Source organism: Mercenaria mercenaria, chromosome 13 (genome assembly GCF_021730395.1).
Source record: "Mercenaria mercenaria strain notata chromosome 13, MADL_Memer_1, whole genome shotgun sequence".
Lineage (NCBI taxonomy): Eukaryota > Metazoa > Mollusca > Bivalvia > Venerida > Veneridae > Mercenaria > Mercenaria mercenaria.
The window spans coordinates 52,913,614-52,934,327 of record NC_069373.1 but is presented as its reverse complement, the minus strand read 5'-3'; the positions used below and the strand labels follow the sequence as shown (position 1 = coordinate 52,934,327).

At 38.4% G+C, this 20,714-nt stretch overlaps 1 long non-coding RNA gene across 1 annotated transcript in view; it reads left to right on the top strand.

Annotated features, from left to right (window-relative positions):
* LOC128547937 (uncharacterized) overlaps positions 1-20,273 on the top strand; it is a 33,264-nt gene extending 12,991 nt beyond the window's left edge. The window contains exons 3-4 of the long non-coding RNA XR_008366781.1: positions 788-908; positions 19,480-20,273. This is a non-coding gene — a long non-coding RNA (uncharacterized LOC128547937). The remainder of the gene's footprint in view (positions 1-787; positions 909-19,479) is intronic.
* Positions 20,274-20,714: the final 441 nt, after the last annotated feature.

The window sequence follows — 20,714 nt, the reverse complement described above, 5'->3', positions numbered from 1 at the left end:
ATGTGTAGCCGGTGTATGTAAGTACCGCACATTACAGCGTTTCTTTTAACTGTAAGTAAATAAGCAAACAGTGTCAGTCTAGATTAAAACAAATTATAAGAACTTGGATCAATAGCTGGCTTGTTGGCGCTGAGGATGAGTGGATGTAGTGATACTTTTTCGATTTGATTCTTGCGTTCGTCCAAAGAAATTTTTATTTTGCATTACATAGTTGGTTTTTTTCGGTTTCTTATTCACGGGTATGAAACGTTGCCTGCGGCACAAAATGTGCCCGCTGAAAAGAAGGCTTCGCGCTTCTGACGATGTTGACAGAAATAATGGGCATGGTGAGTAAAATCAATGTTTTGGTTATTTTCTTTTTGCAGAAAAGAAATCGGGGAATGCAGTGGGATGTTGTTGTATCTTGCAGACATATCCATGCCCAGTTTGTAAAAAAATATATGTAATATTGTTATTTTGCGAGTGTTTTTCATCGGGTACAGTAACGTGAAAATTCCAAAAGCAGTGAATATTTCAAGTCATCACCTCCTGCTAAAAAGGAATGATATATTTCTGTCGTATATTATATAAAGACATGATTTCTGATCGATTGAGATACAATACATGTCCAGGAAAAGGCATATCCCTTGACTTTTCAGATAAGTGCCGCAGGCATCTCGATGGTGTCGCAACGTAAGGGTCTAAGGCATCTCGAATACTATTGTGTGGAAAATGAAAAGGCTCCTTAATTCCTCGAGGAACCTGGGAGTAAATAGTAGTTAAATGTATAGTTTATTTTGATTTCCAGATGGATGTACATGTATTGAAAGGCATTTCATTGATTCAAAGACGCAAACAAGGCAGCCGAGTCATCAGAATGTGAAACACCGATAAGCACACAGACCTAAATAAGATTTAAACGGCAAAGAGTGAGTAGAACGTGTAAATAATTTTTTGCCTTATTTCAGCAATGATTAGATCTTCGGACAAAGGCATTTATTAGTATACAATTGCCGTCCATCCGTCTGTCACTCTATGTCCAGAACATTTCAATTCCAATAAATTCTTTTTTACAAGATTATCCCACTTCTGCGATGAAGATAACACTAGTGGATTGCTTTTAATATCTCCCAACCGCTACTGGAGTGGTCACAAAACACCTTTCACATCAATTCCCGTACTTCTTTTTTGTCAAAATGAATTTAATCCGTAACTCTGACTTGCCCCACTGTGTTCCTTTATTAGTTTGTTTTGTCCTTGTGTGTTTGCTTTGTGTGTGTGGTGATCGTGTGCGCGTTTTGGGAGCGTTTTTAGAACGTGGCTTTCCCTGTTTGATATTCTTCCATTTTTACTCTGTTCAAAATGGATTTCACTGTAGTTGTGCTAGATATAATTTTGATATTCCAAGATCAAGTTATTGCAGACAAAACGAACAAAGGAACACAGTGGGGCACTGCCTTGGAACGGTCAGTGGCAAAAACACCACTGGGGGAGTTTAAACCGGTTCATGGTGCGCACCATCACTCACTCTTACCCCCACCATGTTCCAAAGATACGGGACAGTGTAAATAAAAGTAATCCCCCGTCAGGTGAATCTTTAACACACGTAATGGAAACAAAAAGGCATGGCATGTAAAACACAGAAATGCTCGTGTTTAAATATATAAACAGCAAACTTTAAGAACCAAAAACGTATGTACTCAGTGTCTTTTCACAAGACAGAGCAACAAGAGAAACACCCTTAAGGGCCCGACGAAACAGGCCAGAGAACAGATATCAAAACTGTTCAGTCCTGGTAGGATTTAAGAACTGCTTATCATAGATCCCCCCACCTCTTCCGTCAGACACAATCAAAGAGGGAAGCGTAGTGTCCAACTGTAAACGGGTTGAACACTGAAGATGCGGTTTGTCTCAAAACAGTTGGGTCATAACCTCTTTTTATAAAACGTTTTGTAATTTTACCAAGACAAGCATTTTCAGCATTTCTAGTTATTTGGCAAAAACAATTCTACTTTTCTGGGTCACTGTGACCTTGACCTTTGACCTACTAACCTCAAAATCAATAGCTGTCATCTGGTGGTCATGATCAACCTCCCTATTAAGTTTCATGATCTTAGACGTAATCGTTCTAAGTCATCATAAGGAAACGGTTTATCTGTTCCAGGTCACTGCGACCTTGCCCGTTGACCTCAAAATCAATAGGGGTCAGCTGCTGGTCTTGATCAACTTCCCTATTAAATTTCTTGATCCTAGGCCAAAGTGTTCTCAAGTTACCCGGAAACGGTTTAACTGTTCCGGGTCACTGTGACCTTGACCGTTGACCTTCTGACCTAATAACCAATAGGGGTCATCTGCTTGTCATCACCAACCTTATTATATCAACTTTCACTTTGCTCCTAGGCCCAAGCATTTTCGAGTTATCATAAGGAAAGTGTTTAACTGTTCTGGGTCACTGTGACCTACTGTATATAAATACGATTTATTCTAGCACTTCTGTATATATAAATAACTCTTTATTATCACTCTTAGCGACAACGTGTTGGCCCAGGGCCTTTATCATTCACATGCACAAGTCCTAGATTACATATTTTGCAAAAAGTATTCTGGCTAACAAATACATAAGAAAAGTAACGTTATATGGAATCACAGAAGTAAAAGTCGTAACGTAATACTTTATAAGTAGGAAATCTCATGTGATCCATCACGTATGTCCATCTACTACATGATCACATACCTGATTTTAGTGATTATCTACGTGATATCTTATCCTTCGGCGTGATTATGTACTCGGTCCTAAAACATAGTAAACCTGAAGTTAAAAAGTCAATGTGATATACTACGCTTTGCAATTGAGTTTGCCCTTTACAGATACAATGTCTCTTCGAAAAGCAAATATTCAGTTACTGTACTCGCCTGTCACATTTATATTTATCTCGATCGAAATTCTGACTCCGCTCTTCAGTTAAACAGCCAAGACGTGACGAAACGCGCCACAATACGTTATAGAGCCATCTTATGAAGTCATGCCGCGAAGTGACGTTTGTCAAATAATTATGAATAAGATTAAAGAACTTTGTGGAAGTGAAATTAACAGCACACCTCCTCGCACAGCATTAGCGAATGTAAGTGTCGTAGTCTTGGAATTCACAAAAACACAGTGAAATCAGTATGGATACGTTTTAGTCCAACTAATTTGACGCGATCCTAGGAAATATTGAGATAATTTTTTCATATGTGCAATATTCCCACTCGCGTCAAACACTCGAAAGACCAAAATAGTTTAAGCAATTTCCGATGAAATTTTCACCGCTGTCGTCGCTTTACATGCTACAGGTATAAATGCCGATTATTTCACGAATTGGCCATAAATTCAAATCAAACTTACATGTATCGAAAGGGGATTCAATTTCTCATTGATTTATGTAAAAATTATCAAATAATATCTAAAATTACGAATTTGCTGGTGATTTAAACCTATGTATGTACTGTACACAATTAACATTTACTGAGGATATTGCCAATATTAGCAAGCGATAAAACCAATAACTTTACATGACTGTGTACCGTGATATATCTTCCATTATTTTGGTCCTTCAAAGTTTTGACTAGATTACCCGTCACAAATATAAAACAAGAGGGCCAAGATGGCCCTAGGTCACTCACCTAAGAAACACACCATAACAGTGTAAAACATGTTTGACCTAGTGATTTCATGGAAACAAATATTCTGACCAATTTTCATTAAGATTGGACTAAAAAATTGGTCTCTTGCGATAAAACAAGCCTTTTCTTAGATATGACCTAGTTTTTGACCCTAGATGACCCATGTTCAAACTCGACCTAGATTTTATCAAGGCAATCATTCTGACCAAAATTCATGAAGATCAATTGAAAAATACAGCCTCTATCACATACACAAGTTTTTTCTTTGATTTGACCAAGTGACCTAGTTTTTGACCTCAGATGACCCATATTCAAATTCGACCTAGATTTCATTAAGGCAATCATCCTGACCAAATTTCATAAAAATCAATTGAAAAAAACAGTCTCTATCGCATACACAAGATTTTTCTTTAATTTGACCTGGTGACCTAGTTTTTGACCTCAGATAACCCATATTCAAACTCGACCTAGATTTCATCAAGGCAATCACTCTGACCAAATTTCATGAAGATCAATTGAAAACTACATCCTCTATTGCATACACAATGTTTTTCTTTGATTTGACCTAGTGACCTAGTTTTTGACCCCAGATGACCCATTTTCGAACTCAGCCTAGATTTTATCAAGGTTATCATTCTGGCTAAATTTCATGAAGATCAGTTGAAAAATACAGCCTCTATCGCATACACAAGATTTTTTCCTTAATTTGACCTTGTGACCTAGTTTTTGACCCCAGATGACCCATTTTCGAACTCGGCCTAGATTTCATCAAGGTTATCATTCTGACCAAAATTCATGAAGATCAATTGAAAAATACCGCCTCTATTGCATACACAAGGTTTTTCTTTGATTTGACCTAGTGACCTAGTTTTTGACCCGAGATGGCCCATTTTCGAACTCGGCTTAGATTTACCAAGGCAATCATTCTGACCAACATTCATGAAGATCAATTGAAAAATACAGCCTCTATCGCATACACAAGGTTTTTCTTTGATTTGACCGAGTGACCTAGTTTTTAACCCGAGATGACCCATTTTCGAACTCGGCCTAAATTTCATCAAGGTTATCATTCTGACCAATATTCATGAAGAATAATTGAAAAATACAGCCTCTATCGCATACACAAGGTTTTTCTTTGATTTGACCTAGTGACCTAGTTTTTGACCCGAGATGACCCATTTTCGAACTCGGCCAAGATTTCATCAAGGCAATTATTCTGACCAATATTCATGAAGATCAATTGAAAAATACAGCCTCTATCGCATACACAAGGTTTTTCTTTGATTTGACCTAGTGACCTAGTTTTTGACCCTAGATGACCCATTTTCGAACTCGGCCTAGATTTCATCAAGGTTATCATTCTGACTAATATTCATGAAGATTAACTGAAAAATACAGCCTCTATCGCATACACAAGGTTTTTCTTTGATTTGACCTAGTGACCTAGTTTTTGACCCGAGATGACCCATTTTCGAACTCGGCCTAGATTTCATCAAGGCAATCATTCTGACCAATATTCATGAAGATCAATTGAAAAATACAGCCTCTATTGCATACACAAGGGTTTATTTGATTTGACATTGTGACCTAGTTTTTGACCTAAGATGACCCATTTTCGAACTCGGCCTAGATTTCATTAAGGTTATCATTCTGAGCAATATTCATGAAGATTAATTGAAAAATACAGCCTCTATTGCATACACAAGGTTTTTCTTTGATTTGACCTAGTTTTTGACTCGAGATGACCCATTTTCGAACTCGGCCTAGATTTCATCAAGGTTATCATTCTGACCAATATTCATGAAGATTAATTGAAAAATACAGCCTCTATCGCATACACAAGCTAAATGTTGACAGACGACAGACGACCGACGACGGACATCGAGCGATCAGAAAAACTCACCTGAGCATTGCTCAGGTGAGCTAACAAGTTAAAGCATAACAAAAGTTCCTTCTAGGGCACATCTATATAAATATATAATGATCATCTTGTAAAATTTCGGTTGCACTATCTGTTTTATACTGCCAAAAATGTCAAGTAAGTATTTACGCTAGTTATTTAACATAAATTGTTAAATCCAACAACAAATTAAATCTGTTACCACTTTCAGTTGAGTAAATACGGCAATAAGACATTGACCCGGTCAATCCATTACGATTCGATGCGTGAATTTGTTGCACATAATTAGAGGGTCGCAATGGGGTTTGTTTTCACATATAACCATGCATTTGAAGGTAACGATAATATTTAGTTGTTTACATGTAAATTTGCTGATATATGTCCATCTGTTTGTACATATGTTATGTTCTTCAAGAATGGATGCAATAAAAGGATCAATCAACTATCCTCGGGTTTAGTAATATGTAATACACGGAACACGTTTAGACAGAGAGTCGCCTCAATTAGGAAATAATAGTTTTAACGTCAGAGGTTATTTCTAAGGTCACGGACTTTGATTTGCCAGCTTGTAATGACAACAGCTTTCGATATCAGTAGCTCAGTCAAGTATGACTTACCGAATTATAATGTTCCTTCTCAAGAGAAGAGAAGGAACAACAAGCTGAACGTGGAATTACTTTGACTAGCGCCAAACATAAATAAACCACGTGTGTTTATTAAGTGATTGCAACATTAAATCGGTTTTGTCGCGACAATAAGTGTCATTTTACTTTTGACCTGACCATGAACTCTACCTTTAACCTACCGAACCGGTTCCTGTATTCCTATTCTAAGAAAACAATGAAAAATCCTCGGCGTGATGTCAACACAAGTGTTCTCATCGTCTAGAAACGTGTAACGTTTCACGGAATCTAACTTATTCAGTTGCGGGACGTCTTCGTGCAGATAATCAGGAAAATAACAGAAATCCATTTCATATAATTTGGAACTCGCGCAATCAGTTAAGATACATCTCTGCGACCCATGATATTGATAATGGATTTTAATATCTACGATATCACTTTGACCTTCCATGGCCTCCAAACAATGAAAGTTCAACGAGTATTGAAAAACAAGACGGCCATGAATGCCCTGTATCGCTCACCTGACCTATTAACCTAAAGATCATCAAGATTAACATTCTGACCAAGTTTCATTAAGATATGATCATAAATGTGGCCAAAATGACCCAAATTCGAACTTGACCTAAAGGTCATCATTTAACATTCTGACTAAGTTTCATGAAGATAGTCATAAATGCGCCCTCTAGAGTGTTAACAAGCTTTTCCTTTGATTTGACCTAGTGAGCTAGTTTTTGACCCCACCTGACCCAGATTTTAAACTAAACCAAAGATCATCAACATTAACATTCTGACCAAGTTTCATTAAGAAATGGTCATAAATGTTGCCTCTACAGTGTTAACTTGCTTTTCCTTTGATTTGACAGGGTGACCTAGTTGTTAATCCTACATGACCCACATGACCCAGATTCAGACTGGACCTTAAAATTATCAATAGTAACATTCCTACCAAGTTTCATGAAGATATAGTCATAAATGCGGCCTCTACAGTGTTATAACAAGCATTTCCTTTGATTTGACTTGGTGACCTAGTTTTTGACCCCAGATGACACAATATCAAAATCGTCCAATACTTTATTGAGGATAACACTCCGACCAAGTTTCATTAAGATTGGGCCAAAATTGAGACCTCTAGAGTGTTAACAAGCTTTTCCTTTGATTTGACCTGGTGACCTAGTTTTTGACCCCAGATGACCCAATATGGAACTCATCCAAGATTTTATCAAGGGTAACATTCTGACTAAGTTTCATTATGATTGGGCCAAAATTGTGACCTCTAGAGTGTTTACAGTCAAATTGTTGACGGACGCCGGACACAGGGTGATCACAAAAGCGGAGCCAAGATTAACATGATCGTTCAATGGACCCATCTAATTCATTGTGGAAGATGGCACTCGGCTATTTCGTCAACATAACATAAAGTTGTAAATACAGCCCCAGTATTATCGATTTGATTTATTCGGAAAGGGCAAACTCAGTTGAAAAGCGTAGTAAGTAACAGTCGATGATCTGACCACAGACCTGGCAAAGTTCGTAAAGTAAATGCTCACCGAAGCAAATTATAACAGTGTTCATTACGTCGATTTTCAGCACTTCGTATGGCGTATCAGATCACAAACATCGGGTTGCACTTTCGACCGGGAATGAAAAGATAAAGTGCATTATGTTGTTGTTCACTTTAGGGAGATCATTTACGCGATATAAGTCGTATTTGGATCGTGTGTATTGATGTCTTGATCACTATTGTGTGATTATTTACGTGATATAAGTCACGTTTGGATTTGGTTTGCAGGCAGGTGCTAGGGGCGTAAGACCTTAGAGATGCAATAAACACTTATGAACAGACTTGATTAAACCAAGTCTGCTATTATATTGATATATAATAGAATTCCGCTCAACCCTGCCTAAGTCCTAACAAGGACCAGTTATTTTGATTTTCATCCACCCATAAGGGTCATTTTCACCCATGTCTTTTTTCCGCCCATAAGGGTCAATTTTCCCTTTCTTCCTTCAGGAGGAGACCACACCAAACATTCAATCTTAACACATCTGCTTTCCCTCGCTCTGCTTTAAGTTTATGTAAGCAGGTATTCCCTCGCAATATTAAGGAAGAGAGTTCTGTAAAGGGAATGGGGTCCCGCCACCACCTGACTCGTTTGTCATCAACGAGTAGGTTTTATTTCTTCTTAAATATATTAAGTGATAATTATTCCGTTATTATTGTATTACTGAAGACCAAGTCGGCTTGTGAATTGTGCTCGAGCCTGCTTTAGTCCTAATATGTACCAGTTATTTTGATTTTCATGCACCCATAAGGGTCATTTTTCCCTCTCAGCCTTTTTCTTAAATAAATCCAGGGCTAATAGACGTTATTATTGTATTATTTATTTTATATTTCTGACACATCAGTCCATGTAGTCACTAAAACGGGTTAAGCAGAACCATTTGAGAATTCCTCCAGATCTCTGTAAAAGTTTTCAGAATTTAGAATGTTACTTTTTTCAGTCTTTTGCACAGTCTCTCGTTCTCCGGGTAATCCCACATTTTTTAATAACCCAATAGAAAATTGGATGATTGGTATGTTTTTAGAGAGCTTCGACGCTTCTCCGCCTCCGGATATGTTGAACAAGACTAAACTTTCCATTCTGACAACTTTGTTGTGTGGTCTTCTTCCTCCCAGCCATAAGGGTAAGTTTCCACTTTATTCATGTCCTTTACTTTTCAGAATACCAGCAAGGTTTATCTGAACTGTAACTGATGAAGTAGGTCTTCCGCCCATAAGGGTAAATTTTTATACGCCCAAAGGGACATAATTTGTTATGACGCCGGTGTCCGTCTGTCCGTCCGTCCGTTCGTTAGCAATTTCGTGTATATGACTTTGCTGTGTCCGCTCTGTAACTCTTGAACTGCTGGAAGGATTTCAAATAAACTTGGCACAAATGTTCACCACACTGAGACGATGTGCAGAGCGCTTGTTTCGGATGACTAGCTTCAAGGTCAAGGTCACATCGAGTGAAAGGTCATATATGACTTTGCTGTGTCCGCTCTGTAACTCTTGAACTGCTTGAAGGATTTCAAAGAAACTTGGCACAAATGTTCACCACACAGAGACGACACGCAGAGCGCTTGTTTCGGATGACTAGCTTCAAGGTCAAGGTCACACTTAGGAGTGAAAGGTCATATATGACTTTGCTGTGTCCGCTCTGTAACTCTTGAACTGCTTGAAGGATTTCAAAGAAACGTGGCACAAATGTTCACCACAATGAGGCGACAAGCAGAACGCATGTTTTGGATGACTCGCTTCAAGGTCAAGGTCACACGTAGGGGTCAAAGGTCATACATGCCTTTGCTTTGTGTATATTGCTCTGCATTGAAGTGCTCTTGTTTTTACTTGCCAGATCCCTTTTTTCTTGTGTTACAATAATTTTTTTGTATTACTTCCCTTTTTTGTTACTATAAATAGCTTATTTTGAACTCTTTTTTTTATTATTGGCCGTAGGGAAAAACCGAGACCACTTTTCTGTGCTCCGATATGGATGGTATATCCAATTTATAGATGTATTTTGACATAACTTGACCTGGAAAGAATTTTTTTGTGGAATTAGATTTTTTTTTTGAATTTATTCTTTTTGTTGTTCCTGTCCTTTGGGCTTCAACAGTCAAGTTCTTTAAATTTTGTTCCCATCCTCTGGTGTAACCCTTCGGGCGTATATTGCCCCGCTTGGCGGCGCTCTTGTTCTATGTTTTTCTAACACGTTTGTCTTTTCCACAGCCATCCTCCGGATGTAAAGGACCAGTTGTTATTTTGTTAAACACATTTTCAACCGTGCATAAAAGTCAACTTGTTTTCCAATTTCGCACTCTTCTTTTCGGCGTATGAGAGTGCAGGATTAGGCAGCCATGCATTACAGAATATGTAAACTAACCTCCGTAATACGTCGCCTACCTTTATAAGTAAGTGATCTCATGTGACCTAGCCAGGTCTCGACATGATACCGCCATTTGTGGATTTGAAAGCAATGTGTAAGTTTTTAAATCATTTTTTTTGTTCTGCAACGTCTTCTTCCGCCCATAAAGGTCACTTTTTTTGTTTCCATTTTCCATTTCTATTTTCCAGGTTCTCCAATTCAAGACCGAAAAAAGCCCGCCCGCTTAGCTCAGTAGGGAGAGCGTTGGTCTACGGATCGCGGGGTCGCGAGTTCGATCCTCGGGCTGTTCTCCGTGACGGTTTGATAAAAGACATTGTGTCTGAAATCATTCGTCCTCCACCTCTGATAATTAATGTGGGGAAGTTGGCAGTTACTTGCGGAGAACAAGTTTGTACTAGTACAGAATCTAGGAACACTGGTTAGGTTAACTGCCCGCCGTTACATGACTGAAATACTGTTGAAAAACGGCGTTTAACCCAAACCAAACAAACAAGACCGAGCAAATTAAAATTCACTCTACCATGTACACAAGAAGCACAACCTCTTTGCCTCTGACTCAACAAGGATGTGTGAAGTCTTCCGCCCATCTGTTATCTGTTCCAGGTCACTGCGACCTTGCCCGTTGACCTCAAAATCAATAGGGGTCAGCTGCTGGTCTTGATCAACTTCCCTATTAAATTTCTTGATCCTAGGCCAAAGTGTTCTCAAGTTACCCGGAAACGGTTTAACTGTTCCGGGTCACTGTGACCTTGACCGTTGACCTTCTGACCTAATAACCAATAGGGGTCATCTGCTTGTCATCACCAACCTTATTATATCAACTTTCACTTTGCTCCTAGGCCCAAGCATTTTCGAGTTATCATAAGGAAAGTGTTTAACTGTTCTGGGTCACTGTGACCTACTGTATATAAATACGATTTATTCTAGCACTTCTGTATATATAAATAACTCTTTATTATCACTCTTAGCGACAACGTGTTGGCCCAGGGCCTTTATCATTCACATGCACAAGTCCTAGATTACATATTTTGCAAAAAGTATTCTGGCTAACAAATACATAAGAAAAGTAACGTTATATGGAATCACAGAAGTAAAAGTCGTAACGTAATACTTTATAAGTAGGAAATCTCATGTGATCCATCACGTATGTCCATCTACTACATGATCACATACCTGATTTTAGTGATAGAGATGGCCCATTTTCGAACTCGGCTTAGATTTACCAAGGCAATCATTCTGACCAACATTCATGAAGATCAATTGAAAAATACAGCCTCTATCGCATACACAAGGTTTTTCTTTGATTTGACCGAGTGACCTAGTTTTTAACCCGAGATGACCCATTTTCGAACTCGGCCTAAATTTCATCAAGGTTATCATTCTGACCAATATTCATGAAGAATAATTGAAAAATACAGCCTCTATCGCATACACAAGGTTTTTCTTTGATTTGACCTAGTGACCTAGTTTTTGACCCGAGATGACCCATTTTCGAACTCGGCCAAGATTTCATCAAGGCAATTATTCTGACCAATATTCATGAAGATCAATTGAAAAATACAGCCTCTATCGCATACACAAGGTTTTTCTTTGATTTGACCTAGTGACCTAGTTTTTGACCCTAGATGACCCATTTTCGAACTCGGCCTAGATTTCATCAAGGTTATCATTCTGACTAATATTCATGAAGATTAACTGAAAAATACAGCCTCTATCGCATACACAAGGTTTTTCTTTGATTTGACCTAGTGACCTAGTTTTTGACCCGAGATGACCCATTTTCGAACTCGGCCTAGATTTCATCAAGGCAATCATTCTGACCAATATTCATGAAGATCAATTGAAAAATACAGCCTCTATTGCATACACAAGGGGTTTATTTGATTTGACATTGTGACCTAGTTTTTGACCTAAGATGACCCATTTTCGAACTCGGCCTAGATTTCATTAAGGTTATCATTCTGAGCAATATTCATGAAGATTAATTGAAAAATACAGCCTCTATTGCATACACAAGGTTTTTCTTTGATTTGACCTAGTTTTTGACTCGAGATGACCCATTTTCGAACTCGGCCTAGATTTCATCAAGGTTATCATTCTGACCAATATTCATGAAGATTAATTGAAAAATACAGCCTCTATCGCATACACAAGCTAAATGTTGACAGACGACAGACGACAGACGACGGACATCGAGCGATCAGAAAAACTCACCTGAGCATTGCTCAGGTGAGCTAACAAGTTAAAGCATAACAAAAGTTCCTTCTAGGGCACATCTATATAAATATATAATGATCATCTTGTAAAATTTCGGTTGCACTATCTGTTTTATACTGCCAAAAATGTCAAGTAAGTATTTACGCTAGTTATTTAACATAAATTGTTAAATCCAACAACAAATTAAATCTGTTACCACTTTCAGTTGAGTAAATACGGCAATAAGACATTGACCCGGTCAATCCATTACGATTCGATGCGTGAATTTGTTGCACATAATTAGAGGGTCGCAATGGGGTTTGTTTTCACATATAACCATGCATTTGAAGGTAACGATAATATTAGTTGTTTACATGTAAATTTGCTGATATATGTCCATCTGTTTGTACATATGTTATGTTCTTCAAGAATGGATGCAATAAAAGGATCAATCAACTATCCTCGGGTTTAGTAATATGTAATACACGGAACACGTTTAGACAGAGAGTCGCCTCAATTAGGAAATAATAGTTTTAACGTCAGAGGTTATTTCTAAGGTCACGGACTTTGATTTGCCAGCTTGTAATGACAACAGCTTTCGATATCAGTAGCTCAGTCAAGTATGACTTACCGAATTATAATGTTCCTTCTCAAGAGAAGAGAAGGAACAACAAGCTGAACGTGGAATTACTTTGACTAGCGCCAAACATAAATAAACCACGTGTGTTTATTAAGTGATTGCAACATTAAATCGGTTTTGTCGCGACAATAAGTGTCATTTTACTTTTGACCTGACCATGAACTCTACCTTTAACCTACCGAACCGGTTCCTGTATTCCTATTCTAAGAAAACAATGAAAAATCCTCGGCGTGATGTCAACACAAGTGTTCTCATCGTCTAGAAACGTGTAACGTTTCACGGAATCTAACTTATTCAGTTGCGGGACGTCTTCGTGCAGATAATCAGGAAAATAACAGAAATCCATTTCATATAATTTGGAACTCGCGCAATCAGTTAAGATACATCTCTGCGACCCATGATATTGATAATGGATTTTAATATCTACGATATCACTTTGACCTTCCATGGCCTCCAAACAATGAAAGTTCAACGAGTATTGAAAAACAAGACGGCCATGAAAGCCCTGTATCGCTCACCTGACCTATTAACCTAAAGATCATCAAGATTAACATTCTGACCAAGTTTCATTAAGATATGATCATAAATGTGGCCAAAATGACCCAAATTCGAACTTGACCTAAAGATCATCATTTAACATTCTGACTAAGTTTCATGAAGATAGTCATAAATGCGCCCTCTAGAGTGTTAACAAGCTTTTCCTTTGATTTGACCTAGTGAGCTAGTTTTTGACCCCACCTGACCCAGATTTTAAACTAAACCAAAGATCATCAACATTAACATTCTGACCAAGTTTCATTAAGAAATGGTCATAAATGTTGCCTCTACAGTGTTAACTTGCTTTTCCTTTGATTTGACAGGGTGACCTAGTTGTTAATCCTACATGACCCACATGACCCAGATTCAGACTGGACCTTAAAATTATCAATAGTAACATTCCTACCAAGTTTCATGAAGATATAGTCATAAATGCGGCCTCTACAGTGTTATAACAAGCATTTCCTTTGATTTGACTTGGTGACCTAGTTTTTGACCCCAGATGACACAATATCAAAATCGTCCAATACTTTATTGAGGATAACACTCCGACCAAGTTTCATTAAGATTGGGCCAAAATTGAGACCTCTAGAGTGTTAACAAGCTTTTCCTTTGATTTGACCTGGTGACCTAGTTTTTGACCCCCGATGACCCAATATGGAACTCATCCAAGATTTTATCAAGGGTAACATTCTGACTAAGTTTCATTATGATTGGGCCAAAATTGTGACCTCTAGAGTGTTTACAGTCAAATTGTTGACGGACGCCGGACACAGGGTGATCACAAAAGCGGAGCCAAGATTAACATGATCGTTCAATGGACCCATCTAATTCATTGTGGAAGATGGCACTCGGCTATTTCGTCAACATAACATAAAGTTGTAAATACAGCCCCAGTATTATCGATTTGATTTATTCGGAAAGGGCAAACTCAGTTGAAAAGCGTAGTAAGTAACAGTCGATGATCTGACCACAGACCTGGCAAAGTTCGTAAAGTAAATGCTCACCGAAGCAAATTATAACAGTGTTCATTACGTCGATTTTCAGCACTTCGTATGGCGTATCAGATCACAAACATCGGGTTGCACTTTCGACCGGGAATGAAAAGATAAAGTGCATTATGTTGTTTGTTCACTTTAGGGAGATCATTTACGCGATATAAGTCGTATTTGGATCGTGTGTATTGATGTCTTGATCACTATTGTGTGATTATTTACGTGATATAAGTCACGTTTGGATTTGGTTTGCAGGCAGGTGCTAGGGGCGTAAGACCTTAGAGATGCAATAAACACTTATGAACAGACTTGATTAAACCAAGTCTGCTATTATATTGATATATAATAGAATTCCGCTCAACCCTGCCTAAGTCCTAAACAAGGACCAGTTATTTTGATTTTCATCCACCCATAAGGGTCATTTTCACCCATGTCTTTTTTCCGCCCATAAGGGTCAATTTTCCCTTTCTTCCTTCAGGAGGAGACCACACCAAACATTCAATCTTAACACATCTGCTTTCCCTCGCTCTGCTTTAAGTTTATGTAAGCAGGTATTCCCTCGCAATATTAAGGAAGAGAGTTCTGTAAAGGGAATGGGGTCCCGCCACCACCTGACTCGTTTGTCATCAACGAGTAGGTTTTATTTCTTCTTAAATATATTAAGTGATAATTATTCCGTTATTATTGTATTACTGAAGACCAAGTCGGCTTGTGAATTGTGCTCGAGCCTGCTTTAGTCCTAATATGTACCAGTTATTTTGATTTTCATGCACCCATAAGGGTCATTTTTCCCTCTCAGCCTTTTTCTTAAATAAATCCAGGGCTAATAGACGTTATTATTGTATTATTTATTTTATATTTCTGACACATCAGTCCATGTAGTCACTAAAACGGGTTAAGCAGAACCATTTGAGAATTCCTCCAGATCTCTGTAAAAGTTTTCAGAATTTAGAATGTTACTTTTTTCAGTCTTTTGCACAGTCTCTCGTTCTCCGGGTAATCCCACATTTTTTAATAACCCAATAGAAAATTGGATGATTGGTATGTTTTTAGAGAGCTTCGACGCTTCTCCGCCTCCGGATAATGTTGAACAAGACTAAACTTTCCATTCTGACAACTTTGTTGTGTGGTCTTCTTCCTCCCAGCCATAAGGGTAAGTTTCCACTTTATTCATGTCCTTTACTTTTCAGAATACCAGCAAGGTTTATCTGAACTGTAACTGATGAAGTAGGTCTTCCGCCCATAAGGGTAAATTTTTATACGCCCAAAGGGACATAATTTGTTATGACGCCGGTGTCCGTCTGTCCGTCCGTCCGTTCGTTAGCAATTTCGTGTATATGACTTTGCTGTGTCCGCTCTGTAACTCTTGAACTGCTGGAAGGATTTCAAATAAACTTGGCACAAATGTTCACCACACTGAGACGATGTGCAGAGCGCTTGTTTCGGATGACTAGCTTCAAGGTCAAGGTCACATCGAGTGAAAGGTCATATATGACTTTGCTGTGTCCGCTCTGTAACTCTTGAACTGCTTGAAGGATTTCAAAGAAACTTGGCACAAATGTTCACCACACAGAGACGACACGCAGAGCGCTTGTTTCGGATGACTAGCTTCAAGGTCAAGGTCACACTTAGGAGTGAAAGGTCATATATGACTTTGCTGTGTCCGCTCTGTAACTCTTGAACTGCTTGAAGGATTTCAAAGAAACGTGGCACAAATGTTCACCACAATGAGGCGACAAGCAGAACGCATGTTTTGGATGACTCGCTTCAAGGTCAAGGTCACACGTAGGGGTCAAAGGTCATACATGCCTTTGCTTTGTGTATATTGCTCTGCATTGAAGTGCTTCTTGTTTTTACTTGCCAGATCCCTTTTTTCTTGTGTTACAATAATTTTTTTGTATTACTTCCCTTTTTTGTTACTATAAATAGCTTATTTTGAACTCTTTTTTTATTATGGCCGTAGGGAAAAACCGAGACCACTTTTCTGTGCTCCGATATGGATGGTATATCCAATTTATAGATGTATTTTGACATAACTTGACCTGGAAAGAATTTTTTTGTGGAATTAGATTTTTTTTTTTGAATTTATTCTTTTTGTTGTTCCTGTCCTTTGGGCTTCAACAGTCAAGTTCTTTAAATTTTGTTCCCATCCTCTGGTGTAACCCTTCGGGCGTATATTGCCCCGCTTGGCGGCGCTCTTGTTCTATGTTTTTCTAACACGTTTGTCTTTTCCACAGCCATCCTCCGGATGTAAAGGACCAGTTGTTATTTTGTTAAACACATTTTCAACCGTGCATAAAAGTCAACTTGTTTTCCAATTTCGCACTCTTCTTTTCGGCGTATGAGAGTGCAGGATTAGGCAGCCATGCATTACAGAATATGTAAACTAACCTCCGTAATACGTCGCCTACCTTTATAAGTAAGTGATCTCATGTGACCTAGCCAGGTCTCGACATGATACCGCCATTTGTGGATTTGAAAGCAATGTGTAAGTTTTTAAATCATTTTTTTTGTTCTGCAACGTCTTCTTCCGCCCATAAAGGTCACTTTTTTTGTTTCCATTTTCCATTTCTATTTTCCAGGTTCTCCAATTCAAGACCGAAAAAAGCCCGCCCGCTTAGCTCAGTAGGGAGAGCGTTGGTCTACGGATCGCGGGGTCGCGAGTTCGATCCTCGGGCTGTTCTCCGTGACGGTTTGATAAAAGACATTGTGTCTGAAATCATTCGTCCTCCACCTCTGATAATTAATGTGGGGAAGTTGGCAGTTACTTGCGGAGAACAAGTTTGTACTAGTACAGAATCTAGGAACACTGGTTAGGTTAACTGCCCGCCGTTACATGACTGAAATACTGTTGAAAAACGGCGTTTAACCCAAACCAAACAAACAAGACCGAGCAAATTAAAATTCACTCTACCATGTACACAAGAAGCACAACCTCTTTGCCTCTGACTCAACAAGGATGTGTGAAGTCTTCCGCCCATAAGGGTCAAATTTTCCCATTTTTTTTCCAGTCCCTTGTCCACAAGGTTATGCTAAACAAACAGACCAAACAGTCCAATACAGAACTCTGGACATCAGGGACAGCTCATGCAATTTGTCCAAAATCGCCCTTCCTCCATAGTCTCGAGAGACTATAAAAGGAAAACTGAAGCTGCAGAAACAGACCATCTGCTAGACGAGTCCAACCCTTTTGCCTATTAGGTGCCTTTTCCATACTGTAAAATGCGATTTTTTTCTTTCTAGTCAATTTCTTGTCCTCAAGGTTATGCCAAACAGACCAAATAATAATAGTTCTATACAGACATATTAATGTAGTTTATCACTCTTAGTCGTTCAGTTGAAGAATGTGCACGTTGCTGGTAGTTTTCCGCCCATTAGGGTAAATTGTTGGGTTTTTTTCTACTCAAATGGCCTCGCTGACAGCCTCTAGAGAGAGCGTGTTGGTCGGTCGGTAGGCGTGAGCAGATGGCTCTTGCTAAGCATTCCGTCACAAGAAGAGCTGGACCTAGCTGGACCCAATGTCAAAGCTGTAAGAACAGCTTAGGTTATTTGAAGAGTCCAATTAAAACCTCCATTTCCCATTTTTGCAATTTTCCACCAAGCTACAAGTCGAATTCACTAGTATCTGAAAGAGTACACAATGCTGTACAACACAAATTTTATTTAATGTCATTTCATATATAAAAAGAGAAACATTGGCTGTGTATAGCTCCTAACCGACATAGAGACTTTGTGCCGATGTAAAACTGTTTATTTCAAATTTGACAAATCGAAGAGACACTCCAGTCTCGTGACATTCATGACTTATCAAATGGTTGCCTCAGGCCTATTTACATTGGACAACAAACATTTCATTAATTAAACAATATAAAGGGGGACAAAACTATTTAAGGAATATTCGCTCGAATGGGTCAGAACTGACTATAGTCCATGTTAGGCATCCGTGGAATTCGAAATATTTGTAAAGAATTGGACTTTATGCATAATACATCAAGTCCACATCACCCCTCAGGAAATGGGTTTGCAGAAATTTATGTCAAAATATGTAAACAAACTAGAGCTGCTTTTGAGAAAAGCGCATGTCGCTCACAACTGCCTAATCATCTGACATGATTAGGTCTAATGTGTTTTTGTGTGCCCCAAGTACACATAAGGGACTCCTATACTAACAATGATTAGTAGTATAGGAGTCCTTTATGTGTCCCAAGACCTAAGCGTTTTTCGGTAATTCAAGAGCCATAATTCCGAAGTGCCTGGGCCGATTTGGCTAGTTATTGAACAGTGCCGAGGACTTATTGGCAAACACATCGCAGGGAGGAAGTTGTTCTTTCTCTCTGTCGAATAGGTCATACCCGTTTGACTCATTCTTATCTTTTGAATAAAGAAGATCAACCCGAATGTGTACCATGCCAAACACCGCTAACTATTAAACATATTCTAATCGACTGTGTGGACTTTGCTACACAGCGTGGTACATATTATGACGTTCAATCTTTGAAAGAGTTATTTGAAAACGTTTCAGTTGGAAATATTTTTAAAGCAGATAGGAATATATCAAAACATTTAACATTTCATATTTTTATTTACATCTTGCAATATTATTATGTTTGCAGCTGATATTTTAACATACACATATATACATTTTTACATAACTGTTTTTAGATATGCTTTACATTTTTACATGGAAGTTTTTAGATATGTTTTACATTACTCATAGTGTTCTTTACATTTTTACATGGATGTTTTTTGGGTATGCTTTACATTTTTACATCAATGTTTATGCTTTACAGTTGGCGTTTACAATATGACTTCTTCTCGGCGATATATGACCATTTTATGTCGATTCGCCGTAAAACCCAACTCACTAACTCACATCTTGTTGATTCATTAAAATCAGAAATGACACAGCAATCTCGTCTATTGGATATGATTGTATTGCTAAATTGTTTTATGTACTTACTAAAATAATGAATATCTAATTTAAGGTTATAAGTTGTACAAACACATTTCTACTTTTCAGAGAAGAAACGTGCAAATACCTACTGAATCGGCTACGGCTACGGCTACACCTTCAGTTCCCTTCCAAGTTATTGACATAACTAATAGCGAGGACGAAGAGATTGTGAGCATGGCCAGGACAACAACCCAGATGACAAGTAAAAAATGGATTTTTTATCGCAGTACGTGCTGTCGAATTAGTTAAGTTTTTCAGTTTAGTTCAGTCGGATATTCCAGTCTGCACGTTCTATACGTGAAAAAATCTGTTTCATGCGTACAATACTTTACATGCCATGCCTTTTTGTTTCCATTACGTGTGTTAGAAATTCGCCTGGAGGGGATTACTTTTATTTACACTGTCCCATGTCTTTGGAACATGGTGGGGGTAAGAGTGAGGTTGGGTGCGCACCATAAACCGGTTTAAGCTCCCCAGTGGTGTTTTTGCTACTGACCGTTCCAAGGCGGTGCCCCACTGTGTTCCTTTGTTTGTTCGTTTTGTCCTTGTGTGTTGACTTTGTGTGCGCGCGTGTGTGTATGCTTATTGTTCGTCTTGTCCTTATGTGTTGGCTTTGAGTGTGTGTGTGTGTGTGTTGTTCGTTTTGTCCTGATGTGTAAGCTTTGAGTGTGAGTGTGTGTGTGTGTGTGGTGCACGCGTTTGCGTGCTGGGGGGTTCGTTTTGAGGAGGCTGCGCTTTTGGTGAGTGGCATTCCCTGTTTGATATTTTTCTTTGTTTTTACAATAATAGAATAAAAAAATAGAACGAATGAATATCTTCTTACAGTACTTGTTGTATTTAAACAAAGCGAGAGAAACTAGCGTCCGTAAACAGAGAGGAAACCATGACGTGTCTAGGAGTTCTTCACTAGTTTTTTTTCTTGCTCGACTGTTGATTTATTTTTTCAAATTGTAAAGCTATTGTTATCACCCTTTCATTTCAGTCGGCATCGGCGTCACAAAAAGTGCATGCATGTAAGCAGATTTCTAAAAAATGTACCAGTCAAGAATTATACTTTCATACTCGTAACATGTCACATGTTATATGTAAATCTAGGTTTATGTTGTCAAAATTATTTAACGCAAGCCAGGTTTTATATCGGAGAGCAAGTATCAACGTATTTGACTTTTATCCAGTTTTAAATATTAATATATAATTAATCCTCGAATCTTCTATATAAATGTAGTTCGTTAGACATCATCATAACACGGCATGGGTATTACCTCCGGAAGCACCAGTTCGTTATGCAAGAAAGCAAACTG